This window comes from Diadema antillarum, unplaced genomic scaffold (genome assembly GCF_040938485.1).
Source record: "Diadema antillarum isolate AM-2024a unplaced genomic scaffold, OU_Dant_1.0 scf00000114, whole genome shotgun sequence".
Taxonomy (NCBI): domain Eukaryota; kingdom Metazoa; phylum Echinodermata; class Echinoidea; order Diadematoida; family Diadematidae; genus Diadema; species Diadema antillarum.
In genome coordinates, this window is record NW_027271003.1 from 1,550,543 (window position 1) to 1,573,984 (window position 23,442).

The 23,442-nt window shown below is 39.9% G+C and overlaps 1 pseudogene; it reads left to right on the top strand.

Annotated features, from left to right (window-relative positions):
• Positions 1-23,442, top strand: part of LOC139719722 (uncharacterized) — a 37,468-nt pseudogene that overhangs the window by 5,923 nt on the left and 8,103 nt on the right.

Sequence of the window (23,442 nt, forward strand, 5' to 3'; positions counted from 1 at the left end):
TTGAGAACAGCGAGAACATGCTTGCCGAAACGTCGGGATTGGGTAGGCTCTTTTCAGGGCCACTCACATAGGCCTACCCTAGAAAGAATACGTGGTGCACCACCCAACAGATTACTAGTAGGCCCCTACGGCTAGCCAAACAATCACTTTCATCATGTTGATTCATACGGTCGTCTGCACGGCCGATCGAAGAGCGGTTAGAATGCAAAGTTTTACTAACTGATATCACAGTTCATACTTCAAAGACCAATGCAATTGATCGCCTTCTGCACAGGTCGCTCGCGCCGGACAACTTGCTGACCTTAAGGCCCTGCTCGATGGACTCGACGACGATGAAATCGAGAGCGAGATCAATGAACACGACGGGAAGAATTACAGCGCCCTCCATTACGCCGCTGACAAGGATGACGTGGAGATGGTTAGGCTTCTGGTCCACCGAGGAGCAGGTAATCCCACTCTCCTCTACCCGAACATCTATATTAGCTCCCAAGTTCCCATGTAAATGTTACGCTATACAGAGCAATAGAAAACTGAGAAAAGAAAAGGGATGAGTATTTCCCCAAATTGGAAGTTTTTCTTTTTCGTCACCATCTTTTTTTTTTTAAATTTCAGTGTTGACGACGAGCGCTTGTGGAATAGCGTACCGCATGTATCTCAAGCTTTCTTTTGGCTTTGCTTTCTTTGGAGATAAGAGAAGACTAGCTTGTGAGGATATAACAAATGGCTTATTAGGGCTACCTAACATAGTCACTTGAAAACGTGTCTAATCACGAACCCTATGTAAGGTAACAACGAGTCAAATTGACTTGAAAGCCCACGGTACATTATAAAAATGTATAACATGCATTAACTGTCTGGTAAATCAGAGTTAAGTTTTCGATTTCGCATATTAAATGATATCACCTTGCCGCTGCATTTATTCACTCGTTTGCCCCATTTGCCATTTTTACTTTCATAAATAGGGAGAGCATCTGATAGCTTCTTAGCAAAATTTCGCAATCATCCAAGAAAAAAAAAGAAGAAAGAAATCCTACAAATATACAATATGTAAAATATGCATACTCACAAAAAAAAAAGTTGGCAGTGATGATAGCCAGTGGGTATATTACTGGAACAGTGTACGTTGTATATATATTATACATTGTTATTAATTTTTATTAAATTATATATTTGTAATGAGAATTCTTGCTTATATTTTCATGACTTGTGAATACAAGTTTGATACAATTTGATATAATCTGACATTGTGACTGAAACTGTTTCTGAATAATTCAGTTAGGGGTGATGGTGGGTTGAACATTCTACTGTAACTGATTCATGAACCTCGAATTCGCAAATCTCAGGACGCCCTCTACTCGTATAGTGAACCACCTGACCACTCTCTTTGTCAGTGATAACAACCGCTCGGTGCCTTTGACAAGACTAGGCAACATGCCTCCCAGCATTGAACAATTATTATTATCATTGTTATTATTATTATCATTATTATTATTATTATTAATACTATTATCATTATAAATTGGGGGTGGTTTCCCATTCAAGACCATCCACTATGAAATGCAAATGTAAAAAGGATAACGCATTAGCATTTTGGATATAAATCGAACACTAGTACTGGTTTTAACAATAATTATCACATCGTAATTATTCCTTGTATTCCAATCTTCTGAACACGACCTTGACGGTAAAATCATTATGAAACGAAGACGTGAACGATATCGGTGAGGCTTCTCGACGACCGCTCCACTTCGCCGCTAGAGCTACTAGGAAGGAAAGAGATCTGGCAAAGGTATTTTTGTAACATTATAGTCTTCAGTGGGAAATCATTCATGTATCTGGACCCACATTATCACTTTTCGTGAAGGCTATTAAAAAAGATTAATAAATTATAGTCATAGTTACGCAGATAACGAGTCAGAGGGAAATAAAAATCACCCGAATTCAAGGTTTTATATGTAATCGGCCTTCAGATACCCCCTCAGTAGCCCCTGAAATAGATTGCAATCTAGCAAGTTAAAAAACAATCATTATGATAGAAAGTGAGATAATTGTAATGACAGCAATGATTATCCAGGTAAGGATGAATTACTCCCATTATTATCATCTTGATCTGGTGTCAGATAACCCCAAGAATATGTGCTTCTAAAGTTGTTAAACTAACAAACTCTATTTCTCTCCTAGTCCGAAGATGGGAGGAGTTTTTCGAAAAGGAGGAAACTTTCCGCGAAGAAACAGGTCGACAAGAAAGACAGCGTTGTGTGTATCCTCATGGCCAGCTCGGCTGACGTGAATGTTGAGGACTGTAGAGGGCGTACTCCACTTTTTGTCGCTGCCTGGCAAGGGAATGTTGAAGCGGCGAGCCATCTCCTGAGCAGCAAGGAAACTGACATTGAGGTATGTGTTAGTCAGTACTCCTTTCTATTGTACTAACATATTGCAATTTCGATTCATTTTCATATTTCTCGGTGAAAAGTCAATATAACAAAATTAAATAATACATGATATCCAGCTAGGCAAGCATAATAGAATATTACAAACATAATAATATTTGGTCAATTTATAAAAGTTGGAATCTGTGATGAGAATAAATGCTAAAAACAATATGATGGAACCTACCTTATATAGAAGCAAGCTTATTGAGTGTAAGTCCCGGATTTAAAATTGAGTATAAAGATTAAAACGAGTAGCAAGGGTACGACAAATGACCAAAACAAAGCAATAAATATAGCAAATTCAGTGTCGAGTCGATCGTTAACGGCCCGTTTGTTTGTTTGTTTTTTCTATTATTACCCCTATCTCACATTTTAGAACTTTTTTGATGCATGCACTAACGCTGGGTTTTGCCTCTTTGACGGTATCAAAAGTGTCACTTTACCTTGTAATCTACTTTACTGCAAATCACGTTTTGGCTCTTGGCATACCGTAATAGTCTGTGGACCACAGCGGCACAACGGCCCTCCTTGCCGCCTGCTTCTATGGGAAGACGGACGTCGCCATCATGCTTATCAACAAAGGCGCCAAACTGAACGTGTGGGACGACAACTTCGACACCCCTCTCCACATCGTCTTCAGGGAGGGCAACAAAAAGATCGCTCTTCGAATCATCGAGAAGGCTAAGCAAAATGGTAGCCTGTACGTGGTGAGATTGTTGATTTTTCACTATTTTATTTATCGGCAGTTATTACAAGCAATATCAATTAACGAAATAAAGAACATGAAGAAATCTTGACTTGTGAATATTGACTTTTGTAACGTATAGGCCTAGTATGGAAGGGTATTAATAGATAAGCCATAAAATTAAGGTCGGACTGTACGGAGAATAATTGTTAGAAATTGACTGGCCGTCTAAAATCTAGACTTATATTGCGACTTCTGAAGATATACATGGCGAAATTCTGATGATAATTTCTGTGATCAGCTAAAAAAAGAAGAAGAATGAAATGAAACTCCGAAAAAAATTCTACTTACCCAAAGTCCTGGACAATCATAGTGAATAGCGTGTATATTGCAGGTAGGTTGTAATGAATGGTAATATCGTATGGCTTGTTCTGTCGGGGTAGCCCTTTGAGTAAAGGCGCATTTTTCCGAAGTCTTGATACACGTAAATGACCCTGAAAGCACATAGTCACATTTACATCTGTTTAGTCCATATTGTGACATTGTCAAAACATAAATGACATACAGCACGAAAACTTGCGTTCACGTGCTTCTTTCTATTTGAATCCAGGATGGTACAACAATAACATAATAATTGTCAACAATTTGCGTTCGTCATCATCCCTTGTAGTTTCGTTGTAAATATGTGAGAAGATCTAAGTTAAAAATGGTAAGGCGAAATGTCAGAGGAAGACTTTGGTAATTTCTCAATTTGTGTTTCTTCTTAACTGGTTGGTGAGAATTAATAAGATCCTTGTTTCTATTTTTCGGTTTTACTCACAGCTGCTGACGAAAACGAACGGGAACAATAACCCGCCGATTCACGAGGCCGTGAGAAAAGGCCACAAGGACCTGGTCCAACTCGCTCTAGAACACGGTGAGGTCTCACCAGGCAAGGAAACCTGCCCCCATACTCTCTCCTTGTTCTTCATTTACCTTGATTTCTTTAGATATCTTCCTACTGTTGCCACTTTGCATGCACTGCATTCAAATTCCATCTTGAATCGAAACCCAAAACATCTTCACTTGCTTTAGAGATCCATTTTAACATCTTGACATGATTAAACACCAAAAGGATGCAATAAAAAGAATGCCCCTGTCTTCATCCCTACTTCTGACATTTTCAATATCGTTTCCGATCATCCTCCATAATTTCACTGCTACACTTCTACAATGAAAGTGATTTATCTCCTTATCTCATGAAAGTGCCAAATAGGCCTATTAACTTCGTTAGTGCTGTCTGTGTTTTCGTCAAATAGTTTATCTGTTCCTTTCATTGCGGATTTTCACGATTGCTCTGTAAACATAAAATGTGTTCTGTAGATTTCACCTTTTCGTTTTCATCGCATGCGTAGCAGGAAAACTTGTAAAAAAAGCAACAACTTTAGGACCTTGTATGCATAGGCGTACCCAGGATTTTTTAGAGGGGGGTGTTCAGTGGCGTACCGTGGGTCAAGACATTGGGGGGGGGGCGCACCTCATGGAAGCAACATCAGAATTGCATAACTGTACAATTAAATGCGAGCGAGCGGAGCGAGCGAGCTTGAAAATTTTGACATTTTTGACAGTCCCCAAACTGCCGTTTGTAGCTATATACAGCTGTATAATAATGTATGTATGTATATATTATATTTGCTTTGGAAATTAAGGTGGTTGCACCGGGTGCAACTGCTGGCAGTTGCTGGCAGTAACATCAGGAGAATGGCATGACGATTAAATGCGAGCGAGCGAAGCGAGCTAGCTTGAAAATTTTGACATTTTAAGTCCCCAAACTGCCGTTGGCAGCTATATTTTTTCGCTTTAGAAATTAAGGGGAGGGGGCGCACCGGGCGCAACTGCTGGTAATTACTGACAGCAACATCAGGAGAATTGCATAACGATTAAATGCGAGCGAGCGAAGCGAGCGAGCTTGAAAATTTTGACATTTTACAGTCCCAAAACTGCCATTTGTATTAGCTATATTTTTTCGCCTTAGAAATTAAGGGGAGGGGGCGCACCGGGCGCAACTGCTGGCAATTACTGACAGCAACATCAGGAGAATTGCATAACGATAAAATGTGAGCGAGCTTGAAAATGTTGACATTTTACAGTCCCCACACTGCCGTTTGTAGCTATATTTTTTCGCTTTAGAAATCAAGGGGAGGGGGCGCACCGGGCGCAACTGCTGGTAATTACTGACAGCAACATCAGGAGAATTGCATAACGATTAAATGCGAGCGAGCGAAGCGAGCGAGCTTGAAAATTTTGACATTTTAAGTCCCCAAACTGCCGTAATATATGTATATATTTGCTTTGGAAATTAAGGGGGTTGCACCGGGTGCAACTGCTGGCAGTTGCTGGCAGTAGCATCAGGAGAATGGCATAACGATTAAATGCGAGCGAGCGAAGCGAGCGAGGCTGAAAATTTTGACATTTTAAGTCCCCAAACTGCCGTTGGCAGCTATATTTTTTCGCTTCAGAAATTAAGGGGAGGGGGCGCACCGGGCGCAACTGCTGGTAATTACTGACAGCAACATCCGGAGAATTGCATAACGATTAAATGCGAGCGAGCGAAGCGAACGAGCTTGAAAATTTTGACATTTTACAGTCCCAAAACTGCCGTTTGTAGCTATATTTTTTCGCTTTGGAAATTAAGGGGAGGGGGCGCACCGGGCACAACTGCTGGCAATTACTGACAGCAACATCAGGAGAATTGCGTAACGATTAAATGCGAGCGAGCGAAGCGAGCGAGCTTGAAAATTTTGACATTTTACAGTCCCCAAACTGCCGTTTGTAGCTATATTTTTTCACTTTGGAAATTCGGGGGGGGGGGGGCGCACCGGGCGCAACTGCTGGCAATTACTGACAGCAACATCAGGAGAATTGCATAACGATAAAATGTGAGCGAGCTTGAAAATGTTGACATTTTACAGTCCCCAAACTGCCGTTTGTAGCTATATTTTTTCGCTTTAGAAATTAAGGGGAGGGGGCGCACCGGGCGCAACTGCTGGTAATTACTGACAGCAACATCAGGAGAATTGCATAACGATTAAATGCGAGCGAGCGAAGCGAGCGAGCTTGAAAATTTTGACATTTTAAGTCCCCAAACTGCCGTAATATATGTATATATATTTGCTTTGGAAATTAAGGGGGTTGCACCGGGTGCAAGTGCTGGCAGTTGCTGGCAGTAGCATCAGGAGAATGGCATAACGATTAAATGCGAGCGAGCGAAGCGAGCGAGGCTGAATATTTTGACATTTTAAGTCCCCAAACTGCCGTAATATATGTATATATATTTGCTTTGGAAATTAAGGGGGTTGCACCGGGTGCAACTGCTGGCAGTTGCTGGCAGTAGCATCAGGAGAATGGCATAACGATTAAATGCGAGCGAGCGAAGCGAGCGAGGCTGAAAATTTTGACATTTTAAGTCCCCAAACTGCCGTTGGCAGCTATATTTTTTCGCTTTAGAAATTAAGGGGAGGGGGCGCACCGGGCGCAACTGCTGGTAATTACTGACAGCAACATCAGGAGAATTGCATAACGATTAAATGCGAGCGAGCGAAGCGAACGAGCTTGAAAATTTTGACATTAATACAGTCCCAAAACTGCCGTTTGTAGCTATATTTTTTCGCCTTAGTAATTAAGGGGAGGGGGCGCACCGGGCGCAACTGCTGGTAATTACTGATAGCAACATCAGGAGAATGGCATAACGATTAAATGCAAGCGAGCGAAGCGAGCGAGCTTGAAAATTTTGACATTTTACAGTCCCAAAACTGCCGTTTGTAGCTATATTTTTTTCGCTTTGGAAATTAAGGGGAGGGGGCGCACCGGGCACAACTGCTGGCAATTACTGACAGCAACATCAGGAGAATTGCATAACGATTAAATGCGAGCGAGCGAAGCGAGCGAGCTTGAAAATTTTGACATTTTACAGTCCCAAAACTGCCGTTTGTAGCTATATTTTTTCACTTTGGAAATTCGGGGGGGGGGGGGGGGCGCACCGGGCGCAACTGCTGGCAATTACTGGCAGTAACATCAGGAGAATGGCATTACGATTAAATGCGAGCGAGCGAAGCGAGCGAGCTTGAAAATTTTGACATTATTTTTACAGTCCCCAAACTGCCGTTTGTAGCTATATTTTTTCGCTTTGGAAATTCGGGGGGGGGGGGCGCACCGGGCGCAACTGCTGGCAATTACTGGCAGTAACATGCAGGAGAATGGCATATAACGGTTAAATGCGAGCGAGCGAAGCGAGCGAGCTTAAAAATTTTGACATTTTACCGTCCAAAAACTGTCGTTTGTAGCTACATGTATATATTTTTCGCATTGGAGGGAGGGGGCGCCCGGTGCGCCCCCTGGATCCGCCACTGGTAGTCAAGGGTGTCGGTTTATGTTCATGATTGGGGGAGGTATGACCAGCGAGGGGGCGTCGAAGTGACCAAGCGGGAGAAGGATGTCCAAAATCTGCACTTTATATAGAGCATCCCCTAATTTGTTTGTGTTTGTGAGTGTGTGTGTTTCATATAGATGGAAAAGTTAGGAAATAGCAAGTCTTATTATTGGCAATGCAAGGCATTTTGATATAGACTAGTATGTAAAGCAACACTGCAAAATCAATGATCAAGCTTTGATAGCAATTTTTAATGCGTACAACCTATCAAACATTGCGCAACGTTGCAGCGACTCTTTTTGCCATTCCGATATTCTGAGTACACTGCGCACATCCTGCTTGTATTCAAAATGCCAACCAGGAATCACGCTGAATCACAATCTTTTGTCGTCTCCGGGCTTTTTGAACAATGTTATACCTCTTTAATTATATGGTTAGAAAATATATATATATCTTAGAAAAATATCTTTTTTTCTTGATCATCGTTTCATGTCGATTTCAAAAGCAGTTTACTAACCCTTGAATTACCATTTTCGTAGGTTTTTTTTTCTTTCTTTTTTCTTTTTTTTCTTTTTTTTAAAATCAGCGGATGGGGGGGGGGGCACGTGCCCCCCCCCCCATGCCCCCGTAGTTACGCCACTGTTCCTAGACCTAGATATCTAATGAATTTTAGGCGCAATAAAGTCATCCAACCACAATTTGTAGACTCACACTCAGTTATCTTTCAGTTTTAACTTTCAGTCATTGAAAAAATTCATATCTACAATTACTAAAGATTACCAAGTCCATGTGCTATTACTAATTACATTTAGTAGCAAGTAACTTGCTACTCCCAGAGCTTCCAGAGCTTGCTGCTTCCAGTAGGCTACTATACTGACTGTATCTTGGTAGTCAGTGGCGTATCTAGGGAAAACGGCGCCCGTGACAAGCGCGAAAATTGCGCCCCTAATTTCTGAAAAAGTGTTCAACCCCAACCCCATCCCGGTAAGGTCTGTAAAAAAGTCCTCATGATATGCTTTTTGAAGCACTTTAGAGGGGTCTTTTGAGGGTGATTTAAATGTATAAATAGGCAACCCTAAATTTTGATATATTTTGGCGAGCGAGCGCAGCAAGCGAGCCGAAAATCTTTATATTTCAGCTTTATACATAACATGGAATTCTTGTCATTTTTGGTTATTAAATCTTCGAATTACAATTCTAATCAGAGTGACGGCCTTATAGATAACGATTTGTACCAACAGTGTCCAACCCCATCCCGGTAGGGACTAAAAAAAAGTCCACATGATGTGCTTTTTAAAGCACTTATAGAAGGGGTCTTTTGAGGGTGTTTTAAATGTAATAGATATTGAAGAATTTTGGCGAGCGAGTGCAGCGAGCGAGCCGAAAATTTTTGTATTTCAGCTTACAAAACATGGAATTCTTGTCATTTTTGGTTATTAAATCTTCGAATGACAATTCTGATCAAGATATAGTGACGGTCTTATAGATAACGATTTATACCAACAGTGTTCAACCCCAATCCCATCCCGGTAGGGACTTTAAAAAAGTCCACTTGATATGCTTTTTCGAGCACTTAAAAGGTTTTTTTGAGGGTGATATAAAATCTGATAAATTTTGATAAATTTTGGCGAGCGAGCGCAGCGAGCGAGCCGACAATTTTTGTATTTCACCTTACAAAACATGGAATTCTTATCAATTTTTGGTTATTAAATCTTACAATTCTAATCAAGATATAGTGACGGCTTCATAGATAACGATTTATGCCAACAAACCAAGGACTTGGAAAAATACTCTGAATTACTACGAGTGAGTGAGCCGAAATTTTTATATTTCCACGTCATCATTACGTTTTGTTCTTCTTATTTTTTTTTTGATAAATTTTTAGTGAGCGGGCGCAGCGAGCGAGACGAAAATTTTTATATTTCAGCGTTACAAAACATGGAATTCATGGAATTCATGTTTTGTTTTTATCTTGTTTGATTTGGTTTTCTGTTTGCGCGTCAGCTTCGCGCGCGGTGCAGTAACGTAGTATTAACACGTACTGTACACGAGTTCTTTAGTGCGTATGATATTATGTAACTCCATAATGTATCATCATCCACACAAACATTAAAACAAGGAAGAGAGAGAGAGAGAGAGAGAGAAAATGAACGCAAAAGAAAGGAAAGGCGGAATTCAAAACGGAAATAAAAGCGGTAAAGACAGCTTTTGGTTTCATTTGTCAACATCTAAGCATTGCTGAAGAGGGGTGTTGAATAGCTCAAACACCTCCCTTTTGCCCAAGGGGGGTGTTTGAACACCTTAAACACCCCCCTTTTGGAAAAGGGGGGTGTTTGAACACCCAAAACACCCCCCCTCGGTACGCCCTTGCTTGTATGTTACAGTGAAACCTGGCAAACGTGATGAGATGGAGAGCGATGACGAGTTGAAGGATGATTCCGACGAAGATGGTAAGGACATGCTCAACTACGCCGGGGAGATTGAGAACACGCCGCTACATGAGGCCTGCACTACTGGCCATTTGGAAATGGTAAAGATGTTGTGTGTAAAAGGAGCGAAAATCAACGTCCAAAACTGGGACGGTTTCACCCCGCTGCACTTTGCATGCGCAACCAACCATCAAAGGGTAGCCGAATATCTAATTGAAAAGTAAGTGGTGTAATATACATAGGTAAAGAGGATGATAAACATTATCTAAGGTAATGCTACTATATACTAATAGATGATAACAGCAAGTAGGTCTACACCTTCAGGCATGATTGTTGCCGGTTTGAGTGAAAATTAGTATTCACGTGTCACTTAAAATTGTTCTTTTTACATAAAAAGATATAAACAATGTGTGACTCCTTAAAAATACTAACAGCCTTTATGAAAAGTTACCCAGGCTGGAAAATGGCGGACAATATCTACAAATCTATTATTGTTAGGCAATGATATGCAGTAGTAACATTCTAGTATCAAGATTAAAAGGCAGCATTAACTCGGATTCTGTTATACATTTTGTATTCTAATATAAAAAAGAAGGCGTGTGCTATCCCTTTTTACCCTAACATATTCAGTCACAAGGAGGAGACTATTGATAGATGTGAAATTTGTGCCTCTGCAATGTGTATCGTTTCAAATAGGTTCAGATAGAATATCCTTGGTCTGTACTTGGAAAACCCAATGTGTGTGTTTTAAGACAGCTAGAAAGCTTTGCTAAAATTTGTCCGAATGCAGCAGCAACTCTTGGTCCAAACTAGTTTCCGAACATATACATATTTCAATAGAGTTTGGAAAGACTTGTGAATAAGCCTTTGACAAGAACCTCATACATATTATTGATGCATTTGAACGCTTTCGCATAACTTGGTCTACTGCGCTACTTTCCAGGGGGGCAGACCACCACCTTCCCGACCACCAGGGCCTGACGCCTCTGCAGACGGCAGCCACCTCTAAGAGCTTCGATACCCTGGTCTCCCTGCTCGAGTACCTGCGCAACGCGGACATGAGCAGGAACGCAAGAGACAGTCTGGAGACGGCCGCTCGGCTGATCAGATGGGCGGCTGAAGAGAACAAGGCCGATACTTTGCAAGTAATGCGTGTTTTTCTTTTGTTTCCAAATTATTTTTTTCCAATTCTTATACTTTCTCTCAACTTCTTTCCCCTCTTGACTTTTCCCCTTGCATTTTTTATTTCTTTATTTGATATTTGTATGTTTTAGTCTAGCCATCAATTTTCCCTTTCCCTGTCAGCCTGTGCTTTCTTATTCCTCTCCTCAGTTATTCGTTTGATTGTCGGGGTTTTTTTGGTCCTTATTTTTCTTTCTCCTCCTCATTCTTTTTCAGTTCTTCTCCGTCTACTTTCCGTCCACTATTTCTCCCTTCTTATCAATCTTTCCTCCTTCTCTTTTTCCCGTTTCCTCCTTCTTTTCACTCCTCGTACCCCCCTTTTTTTCTTCTTCTTGGCAAGTACATGGTGTGTCTCTTCACTAATGATTAGGCCACCATTCTCCTTGTGCTATTTTTGCGCCCAAACAGATGCGTGAGACAGACTTTCTCTTCTATCAAAAAGAAAAAGGTAACTAAATGGCATACCTGACTAAGTTACCTGACGAAGTTATGAATACATAGAGTTATCAACTATCAAAGAGTGCGAAGATGAATCAGCTTAAAGTGCTACATACGAATTCTACATCTGAGAACATGAATTTCATCTTTTTTTTTTCAATTTTTAAAATATTATTATAATAATCTAGTTAACATATACAATAAGTGATTTCATCGTTTTTAAAAGTTATTCATTTTCAGGTTAAAGGGCAATATCTCTATCAATTTTTCAGGATTTCTCTGAACGTGTCAGAAACATCATTAGATCGAGATGTAAATCCGGGCCAAAAAGTTTATGTTTTAAGAATTTATCAATAACCATGAGCAAGTTACATTTCATGTTCTTATATCAATGACATAGTTGCTCCTCCACCACGGTCGCAAGGTTCATGGAATGAACGATGATGCCATTTCAGATTTGATCCACGGCGCTTCGAAAAAGGGATACACAGAGTGAGTGTTATTGAAACAAGAATGTATTAACATGCTGGCTAAATAATTATGCATGAAATTAAAATGCGTTTCAAAAATTTTACATGTTGAGTAGCATGGTCATCAGGATGAAATAATCTTTGATCCTGAGTATCTTTACTAAACTGGGCCCCGTTTTAACAAAAGATAAAATCTATTGTAGATTTCCTTACCACACAGACTGCCATAGACTGACGATAGGAATCAGTTTAACGATCAATTTTGACTCTTCATAAAAGAGGGCCTTTGTTTACCAAAATATCTGTATGATTACATACTTTAACTGTAACTGAAAAGCTACAAAAGGACTGTTCTTTCGTTCTGACAGGAAACTTTCTTCCCAGAAACCTTTAGTAACGAGCCATTGACTAGTTTCACTAAAAAACTACTAATCGATACATGAACATGGGATCCAGTTAATATGCTATTGTTATTCGCTTCTTGTAACAGGCAAGCGTCCAACAAGATTTCTGATTTTAGCAGCACATACTTTGAGATATCTAAAGGTCTGCATAGAATTTGATGAAACCCTCAAAGTACAAGCGAACAAAACGAAATAAAACGAACACATCCATAACTATTTAAAAGTTAATCTTGGGTACTAAAAAATAAATTAAAAAATCAGAAAACAATCGCTAAAATCAGAAAACAATCGCTTTTGACAGGCCTGCAAATTATCCAACAAGTTTCCTGTGAAACATAATTTCCATTTTCTTACGTGACTGACTTGACGTTTGAACAGAGAAGTACAAAATGTTGTTTTATTGCAATCTCCTTATTTCGTGTACATGTATTCGTCTTCATTCCTCTTTGTGAAATTCTCTCACTCCCTTGTCCTCCAATGGTATTGTATATTTCTCAAAAAAAAATCTCGTTTTACTCATCCTTTCTCCCCACTCCTCTTCATACTGACCTATCCTTCTCTCCTCTCTCTCTCTTCCTTTCCATTCTATCTTCCTCTCTGGCACTATTTTCTTCCTTTCATACCCCCCCCCCCCCTCTACTTCTCTCTGGGACCCTTCCTCCCTCCCCTCCACCTTCTCATACTCCTCAATCTTCCTCAAATTGTCATGATTGTCACTTGTTTTCATTCCCCACGATTCCCTCCGCAGAACTGTATTGGCTCTCATTCACTGGAAGCGGGAGGTGGTCGACCACCGCGATCCTGCCGGCAACACGCCGCTCCATCACGCCGCCGAAGCCGGGCACGACGCCACCGTCCAGGAGCTCATCAAGGCAAAGGCCATGGTCAACGTCCCGTGAGTGACCAACTGGTGGCAAGACCAAGTGAAAGGCTGACCAGTGTTGATTTGCAAAGCGCCACAAAAGTGGAGGATATTGTAGACCTATCTGTAGAACAAAACAGTAGAACAAAACTGAAGAATGTTGTAGGCCGATCTGGAGAGCAATACTGTAGAACAAAATTGGAGAATGTTATAGGCCTATATGGGATCGTATATCTGCGATTAAAAAGGACCATCTCCAGACTTATCACTCTGTTGAACTAGAGATACAAAATAAAGCCAAAAAAAAATCGAAGAAAAAAAGTAAACATTTGCACAAATTATACTATCTTTTGAAGTCCGCATCACAAAACTTTCTGTTGATTTAGAGGAAATAAATTAGTTTTTGAAAGTCTTTGAGTGGTCTTTGAGTAGGACATCCTCCCTATTTCTGGTTGGATAAACCTGGCTAAGCCTGTCGTAATATACTTGATTCGTTTCATTTCCAAGTAGACATTCAAATATCTATAATCACAAAAAATCAGAACAACGCAACATTATGAAAAATACCGTGAACAACAGTTGTACAAATAAGTGTTGAAACTATTATGGCAACATGAAAAAAAGTAATAACGCAAATAGCTGTTCACTGCTCGGATATGACATTCGTTACAAAGTCATTTGCGTGGCAAAGAGAATGTGGTAAGGAATATAAGGGACTCGATGAATTGAGAATTTCACATTTCACGATCTGATTGCTATTAAAAAAGAAGAAAAAAAGAGTGAAGGCGGCCTGACATACACAGTGAAACTTTACGTTATTAAATCATTCAAGACTTTAAAGAAAGTTGGGTAATTTCAGATATTTGAACAGTATCGAAAAAAAATTCTATAGTTCTTCGAAGAAAATTAGATGGCAAAACTTTGGATGTAGGAAATGGGGTACTTGTAGGGTTAATATCTAACGTATCCCTTGAATTTTGATAACTGTCTCATGGAAGCATGACTTTGATTATTGAATAACTTTTGGTGTAAAGGGGTGTATTTTGAAGAGAGATCGTCACAGAGGCCTTTTCTTGGTCGTACTGTTCCGCTCAGTTAATAAGATCGTATGCTTTGAGTTGTATTATCATGAGCTCTTCATTTCTCCTGCATTGTTCATAATAATTAAAATTATTGAAATAAATGAATTTCTAAATTTCTGTGTGTGTATTTTTTTGGTATGTGTATCATGTTATATTCATTTTGTGAAAAGTGCAGAAAAAAAATCAAATCAAACAAAACACCAGGTGACAGCAAAACAAAAAGATGAAAATCACCCCCTTAACCTTTGTGACTTTTTCTGTGTTTATTTCATGACAAAACCTTTATTGTTTTGTAGGTTTGATTATTGATTAATCTATTTATTATATTCCCTCTGGTATCAACATTTCTATGTACACAGTGTAGTAAAAAACTCCCTTTAAAATAAAAAAAGCCGTTTCCATAACTACTATCGATCTGTGCATTTGCTTTCGATTTTGTCATTGTTCGCAGGAATTGCGGAATTGTGAACAAGCGAACGCCTATTCACCATGCTGCCGCCAACGGTTGGATCCGAACAGTGAATCTGCTCATTAAGGCAGAAGCTGTCATCAACGTTGTTGACCTGTTAAAGGTATGAGAGTGTTTCTTTAGTAATTCTTTCCTTTTCTTTGGCTATATGGTTTAGGGCTAGGGTAAGATTTAGTATAAGAATTAGGGTAAGGGTTAGGGTTAGAGTTTGGGCTATAGGGTTAGGATTAGGAAAGGGGAGAGATTTAGATTCATAGATACATAGATGAGTTGGGTAAGATACATGTATCTTGTAGTTAAATTCGAGCAATGCTTGAAAGATATTATTACACATTTTAGTAGAGTCAGCTGTATGCGCCAGGGCTTCATTTTTATATTGTGAAGAAGAATTTAAACGGACTCGTCATATTGACTGCCTTTTAATTCGTGAGATAATAATACATGTTAGTACAAGCCTGGAAATGGGGGCTTAGTGTAGTAAGTTCATGTCTAAAGTAAAGTGCAAGTATATGACCGGATTGAATGCTACATAATACATCTGGTTAGTAAAACTCTAAAGCCTTACTTATTACATTATCGCACTTGTGAAAGCCGGAGGGTGTTGTTCTCTTGCACACTTTCACTGGTGATGGGTTTACCTTTCATACTTTAATCAAGATCTGAATTAAAGTATTTTTAGTGTCATTGCTTATAAATCCTATTATAGATTCTATTTTGAGTATACAATACATCAACAACTAACAAGGGGATGGGACAAGCATTATGCGAAGAGCTTGCTTCCAATAGGCACTACATCATCATTTGTCGATGGATTTAGCGTCTTTTGGAAGCAAGATTGCATAGATAATGATTATGAGTATGATTAACAACATTTTTACAATGATAATATCCTCACTTTGGTGTATATTTTACCTGTTTTTTCATCAAACATTTACTTTAAATCATACCACTTGATTTCATAACTAACCACTTAATATTATCTTTAAAGGGACTGTACAGTACTGGTTGAGGTGAGGACTCATCTTGTAACGTTTTGCGAGATATCTAGAACCACTATGAAATGTTAAAGAGCATACAATTCTAAGAGGAGTCATTTTTTAATGAAAATCGGTTTTGAAATGACTGAGATATCTAAAAACAAAGAAAAAGATTGTGATAAAAGTCGTGGCCTTTAAGTTTTAATAGGATCGCTTTTTTAGATGTCTCAGCCATTTCAATGCCAATTTTAATCAAATAAACATTGAGTCCTTCTTGAAATTACAAACTCTTTCATATTTCATAAGAGGTTTCTCAATATCTCATCAAACAATTTTATTAACCTTAATCCTCACCTCACCCATTAACTGTATACAGTCACTTTAAAGGACAAGTTCACCTTCATAAACATAAGGATTGAGAGAATGTAGCAATATTAGTAGAACACATCATTGAAAGTTTGAGGAAAATCAGACAATCCGTTCAAAAGTTATGAATTTTTGAAGTTTTTGTGCAGTAACCGCTGGATGAGAAGACTACTGCAGTGTGTGAAAAACTTAGATGTCACATGCGTACAACAATATAAGGAAAATATAAAGAGAATTTCACAAAATTTCATCTTATGAAAAAAGTACACATTCCCTCGACTCGTTACCGACAAATGTTATGGGTAATATTATTCCCCCTGCCTTTAGAAAGAGGCAAGTCAGGTGCTCTTTTATTATGCGAAAAAAGTGAAAATATGTTGAATTTTCTTTATATTTTCTTTATACTGTTGTACGCATATGACTCACAAGCTGTAGTAGTCTCCTCATCCAGCGGTTCCAAAACAAAAATTTTAAAAATTCATAACTTTTGCATCGATTGTCCAATTTTCCTCAAACTTTCACTGATGTGTTCTACTAATATTGTTGCATTCTCTCAATCCTTATGTTTATGAAGGTGAACTTGTCCTTTAATAATACCGCACATTTGTGTGTTAGAATGGACGTCACCAGCTGATCCAGAATACTTCTATGTTTTCTAATCGGTTTGCTGCTGGTTTTCATTCAAATTTTTGAACGCCTGTATAACGACGTCACTCGAGTTCATTAATGATGGAGAAAAAGAAATATGGCACAAGGTTGTCAGGCAATAAGAGAGTATTGCTAAAAGAAATCAAGAGGGAGACGGATAACTTCTATTCTGCCAGTCTCGGAGGAAAAATGGACATAACTGCCACATACCACGCCACAACATTGCTTAATTATTATTCTTCATTACAGACCCTTTTCAGGTGACAAAATGTCAGTCGTTTACATGAGTTCACGGAGTGGGATATTTGGTGCGTCTCTCAAGTGAGAAAAATATATTTTGTTCTTTTATACTTTGTAATTTAGCAAGATTAAACACAGAAGAAGAATTGGTGTTTATTTACCGTGATGATGGGTAACAAATTAATGAAAATATGTTGATGAAAGAATACGCAAAATTATGATAAATGATATAAAAGATTGTATTTGTCACACACACACACACACACACACACATACACATACACATACACACACACACAAAGATGATATATTATTGATAATAAAGAATATGTTTCTCTATAGATGACACCTCTGCATCTCGCATGTAAAAACGGTCACACCGACATGGTAAAGCTCCTCGTCTACAATGAGCAGGCCGACATTCTTCCTCGGGACAAAAATGGACTGAACTGCCTCGACCACGCCATCGACAACGGGCATGAGTACGTGATAGCTTCATCACAATCATTATCATAAGTAATTATTAAACGAGAAAGTCTGCTTATGGTTCTAATAGGGAGCTTTAGATTTGCTGCGCGGACGTTTGAGACGACGCTTCAGCTGGACGTTCTCCTGTTCCCTGCGTTGTGCTGAAAAGTGGCTTTAGATTACGTCGAGACGCAACGTAAAGATCAGTGCCGTATATTAAGAGAGTCTGGCCAACTCGGTTTTTGGCTTACGTGTTTTGAAGCCTGTGATTGGTCAAAAGCTAGTCCCGTGATCTACAGGCGCCATGTCGTTACTGAAGTGCGCTCATACGCAATGCCCATTGTTAACTGCCCCTTATTTGGCTTGGTTATTTTGTTACGTCTGAGCGTACACGCTAATCCTGTGACGCGTAATACGCGCGGTAACGACATGGCGTCCAAATTAGCTTGGCCAGACTCTCTCAATATACGGCACTGATAAAGATAATTAAAGGTGCATGGTTCCGGTGTTTTAGTCAAATGCGTACGCGGGCGCACGGCGCAAGTTTCCTATAGAGACCTATGCTATCGACTTCTCTTGGGCGCTTACGCTTTGGCCCACTTTCCCGAGTCCGAAGAAGTCCGATCCACTGTGTCAGTGGTCCGATCACAGTTCGGCTCATGATTCGGCTCAGGGGGATGACAGCTTTAGCAAATTTCTTTTGTGATGTCATAATAAGAAGCACATATGCACGCACCCTGGCATTACTACAGACTGAGTGGTGCGCAGAGAAGACAACGAAGGCAACGTTACTTAGCAACACCTACGCGCTTTACTCTTGATGACAGCTCAATTTCGGCAATCTTCGTATCAATGCTAACGGTGATCGGCAGTAGCATCAACAGCGCCATCTACACTACCGGGACTATGCCCCTTTAAACGGCGCCCCCATATATCGGTGCATCAAGTAGCTCTCTACGTCGTGAAGTGAGCGGACGTAAAAATAGCCCAGAACGCGTAGTGAAAACTCAAGCGCGCGAGCTATATAAATAGATCGCGTCTGATACGCGATTCTGCGCATGCTCAGACCAGGTTTTTTCCCCTCTGAACGTCCCCGTCGCGAAAATCTAAAGTTCCTTACTAACCAAGTTGCTAATAACTGAATATGTGAAAGGTCTCAGTTAACGCCGTATGTCAGATTGATGATGATGAGTCGTATTAGGGGGAGAACGAAAACCATGGCAGCACTTTTAAAGCCTTGTTAATAAAGACATGTCCTTACAGTTATGTGTCATATCGTACGGCTTTGGTATAAAAAAAAAAGAAAGAAAGAGAGAAAATAAAAAATGACGCGATTAAGATCCAGCTGCCTTCATATGCGTAAACACGAATGAAGAAAAATACCAAACCACAACCATCACCGGATCAGACGAATTTTTTAAAGCCCTTTACTTACAACAACTAAGCTCAAAAGTCATTCCATTACACATGTTCATGCCACATGTTGCTACCTTTGAAGTGAATCTCGCGACATCGCTCGCATTTACAGACACTCGCTTAAAGAGTATATGAAATGCACATTTTTTTTCTTTTTATTATATTACATAAATATGTTACCGGTGTATATATATTTCGAGTTGTTCGTAAGCTGGTTCTCACTGTAAAGCACGATATAACACGGAAGCATGTTAAAAGTGTCCATGATTTGAAAAAAAATGAATGAACTGCTATAATCGCACCCCTCTGAATGACTGCAAAATTATTATGCATGGATGAAATGTGTTCTTTGTGACCTAATATAAAAGCTAGTATCTCACCAACGGAGACGTCTCCGCGACGTCTCCAACTTATCAGTCGCAGCAGTCGCGGAGACGTCTCCAACATACAAATGTCTTGCGGTCTCACCAAGGAGACGTCTCTGAGACGAGTTATGGCAGGTGCCAAAAATTTCAAATACGAGGGAGCCGTTGCAGGATCACCTGACTTGATCTAGGCAGGATGTCAGCACGCAGATATAGGTCACGTGGTTTTTAAGTAGGTCAAACATCGTCAAATAGAGTCGCGGAGACGTCGCGGAGACGTCTCTGAGATCTCTGACCAGTTTTTCTGGTCTCCAGCAGGTCTCGGCGATGTCTCTGAGACGTCTCTGAGACGTCGCGGAGACGTCGCGGAGACGTCTCACCAATTGCGGACATGATAGTCTCCGCGACGTCTCCGCGACTGATGGAGACGTCTCGGAGACGTCGCGCAGACTACGCGAAAAATTGAGCATGTTCAAAATTTCTTGCGACTAACTGGCGACTAATCTGAGACTCTGTAATTTTCAGGAGACGTCTCGGAGACGTCGCGGAGACGTCTCTGCAACTAGCAAAATCTAGAGTCGCGAACTAGTCGCAAACTAGTTTCAAGCCCGGTGAGATACCCTCTTAAAGACGAAAATATAGTCAGTCTGTACGAGTTGTTTGCAGGTCAATGGAGAGCACGAACTTTGGGCAGGATGCATAAACGCTAGCAATTGCTTGTGCTAGCCTTTTACTCGAATCCGTATGCATAAAAACAAGCAATTGCTTGTGAGCAGAAGCTTTTGCTGGCAAGCACAAGCAATTGCTTACTGCCCGCAAGCAATATCACTATTGCTTAGAGACCAAACATTTGCTTAAAAACGTATGTATAAAACATACCTTTTTGCTAGTTCTTGCTAGCAATTGCTTAAGATTTTTCAAGCTCTGTAAAATACGCTTGAGCTTCTGCTTATCTGGAATGTTCCCTTTTAAGTATGATTTACATATTCATGAAAGAAAGACCACACTTGTGAAGGAGTGGTATAAATCTACAAGAAATTACTCATAAATAGAGTAAGAAATGTTTCATTTCAGCAACGGGAATGTCCAGTGGTTAGCATGCAAAATGTGATGAAAAACATGTACAATTGTAGGATGTCTGACTTCGGTGAAGAGCAAGGAGACCTATCTCCACGTGTGATCTGGCAGATCCGGGCAACTGCAAGCAGTGATGGGAATTAGCCAGTAATGCGTGTGTGTCTGTTGTCGTGTGTGTGCGTCTGTGTGTGCATTTATGAGTGTCATTTCATAGCTCTTCTGCTATGTCAGGAATCGTTTCCGCACACACATGCCCTTTCAAATACCTGCTGCCACACTCGCCTTTGTTCTTGTGTTCGCACAGGCGTGACGTCCCTTTTGTTGAAAACGCAAGCAATTGCTTGTGCGGGACAAGCAAAAGGTATAAGCACCAGCAAAAGGTTATGCATATGGATTTAAGCAATTGCTTGAGCTAGAACTTTTGCTAGACGAGCTTGTGCTTTTGCTCGAAGCAGTTGCTGACAAGCAATTGCTTGTTTTATGCATTCGGCCATTTGAGTGGTGAAGATATCCTCACCTCGACCTCCTTTCATTTCCAGTTTTGACCGATATCGTCCTTACGTAACAGTCATGAAATTATGAAAAGATACGATATATCTCCCAAATTAAAGCGCTTTTGCCCTTTTTTTGTTTATTCTTCATTGTCAGATTATTGCATGTCAACTTAAAAAAAAATCATGAATTTTCACATCAAATTATCAGATCAATGATAACAAACACCATGTAGAGTGCACTGGTTAATCGATTGAAATAACACCCCTCAAAGCTGTAGTATAGTAATCATGGTAATGATAAAAGACATCCAGAGAAATTTTAACACTGGAGAGATTAGGCTGGGTCCCTCAATCTATTTCAAAAACTCTATAAATTATCACCATAACTAGTGATATTACTGACATTGTTGTTTTTTCGAAATCAATTGTTTTGACATTATTATTATTTCCGCGGTCAGGGACATCGTCAACCTGCTAGTGAGCCATGAAAAATGGCGGGAAGTGATGTCGGTCTGCAGCTCAGACCAGGAGACGGGCGAGAGAACAACACCTATGAGAAAGCTCATCAAAACCATGCCAGGTGAGCTTTATTTTCTGCTCCAATCCTCATGAAATCCCCCCCCCCCCCCCACCGCCCCGGCCCTAGTCCGTCTCTGGGAAACCATCACAGGTTGAGGCCGGGGAACATTTCTAAACTAACATTTCGATTATTCTCTAGTTCAGTTTGCAATAACATTACGCTTCGCTTCCCCTTCCTTCCGTTATAACTTTGTCTTTCAAAATTTTGATCGCTGAACATAATGAAATGCCGAAATGACTGAATCACATATCTCATAATGATACAATGACGTTCATACAATGACAATAATGCAATTTGTATTTAGTGTTAAAATCTTCTTAAATACAATTAAAATTCAAGGACGCCTAGAATAAAGACATTAGTTTGAAGAATATATTATAATATGTGGAACACTGTCCCAAAGAGATTTTCTTGACGATAAACGTTGCTGCACGATCTCGACCTTGCACGAATATTCCCGTGTTTTATAGTTCCTGTCTGTGTGCGCTACCTCATCCGTCGTAGATTGATTCTTTACTGGTAGATGAATCAGTATGAAACATTAATATGATGACTATCTCAACTGTATGTAAACATGATATTATCCTGAAATGTTACAGACGTAGCCGAGCGAATTTTGGATCTCTGCGTTCAGCACAATTCCGAGGCGGGGCCGAACGATGCCAATTACTGGGTGGAGTTCTACTACGAGCTCCTGGAGGATTCGTTCTCCAAGTGGGAGAAATCGAAGGATTCTGACGGTAAGGATAGTGTTCTATTTTGTGTTAGTTTGTTTGTTTTTCTGCCAGTTTCCGCTGTTACGATATACGTTGTCACGTTATGTTCGGTAGGAGTGAAGGTTTTCACCGCTGTATTTTAATCTTTGACAAATACCAGTAACAAGCCCGCAAGCAGTTTTCAAGAATCTTCACCCTATTGAAGGAGGCAGACTTAACAAGAAGAAGAAGAAGAAGAAGAAACATTTGCTCCCTTTCTCTTTGCTGCCATGGCAGTATTGTGACTAAACCTGATTAAAATGATATCAAATGAAATGAAGCACGTTGGTACGTTGCATCCATAGAATGACCGAACATAGCAATACGTCAAACTTCAGATAGAAGATACATCCCAAGTTTCCCAACATGAAACAATACTCTAATAGAAACTTAGCAATTCTCCCGCAGTTCTTTTCCTTGATTTTAATGTTATTTCTTTCCTTATATTTTTCTATAATGGAGATACGTCCGAATACTAGAGACATCCTCCGATCTCGATAAGTTTTCACTGCATGACCTGGCGTTTCGGACTGAGTAGCTTCCCCATTATGGCATATCAAAAAACAAAACAAAACACTCTAGTCTTTCACGTGATCTTAATCATGTTTTTCCTCAAATATGATATCAATCATAGTAGGCCCTTCTCGAATCCACATGTAGATAGAATGGCGACTATTGAGTTAATGTATAGTGACATGCAAATGTACCACTTGCTGGCGATCTGGAGTCGATTATTTTTTGGAATAAGACTGATCAATTCCTATCAAAAGGGATATTTTGCAATCCAAGTAATGTTATAGTAATAATGATAATATTATGTGATAATTATTATGGTCTTCTTTATCTGAGGTAGCTTCTTCGGTGTTGGCACTGTTCTACAAGAGGGGGCAGCCATTATATTATTACCGGCTAGCGTTGCCAGGTATCCAAACAGCTGAGTCGAGAGGGACATTGTGGGTAAAAACATCTTGTCCAAGAACGTAAGCACCAGTCTTGGTCGGATTCGAAGTCGGGTCCTCCAATTCAGGGTTAGGAGCCTCAGCCACTATGCCATTTGATTATTAAGTGATTAACACCACCTGACATGTTCCTTTATACAGAATTAGTTGCAACAATTAGCAAAAAACAAACAAACAACAACAACAACACCAAAACAACCCCCCCAAAAAAAAAAAAATAAAAAAAGTAAAAATCC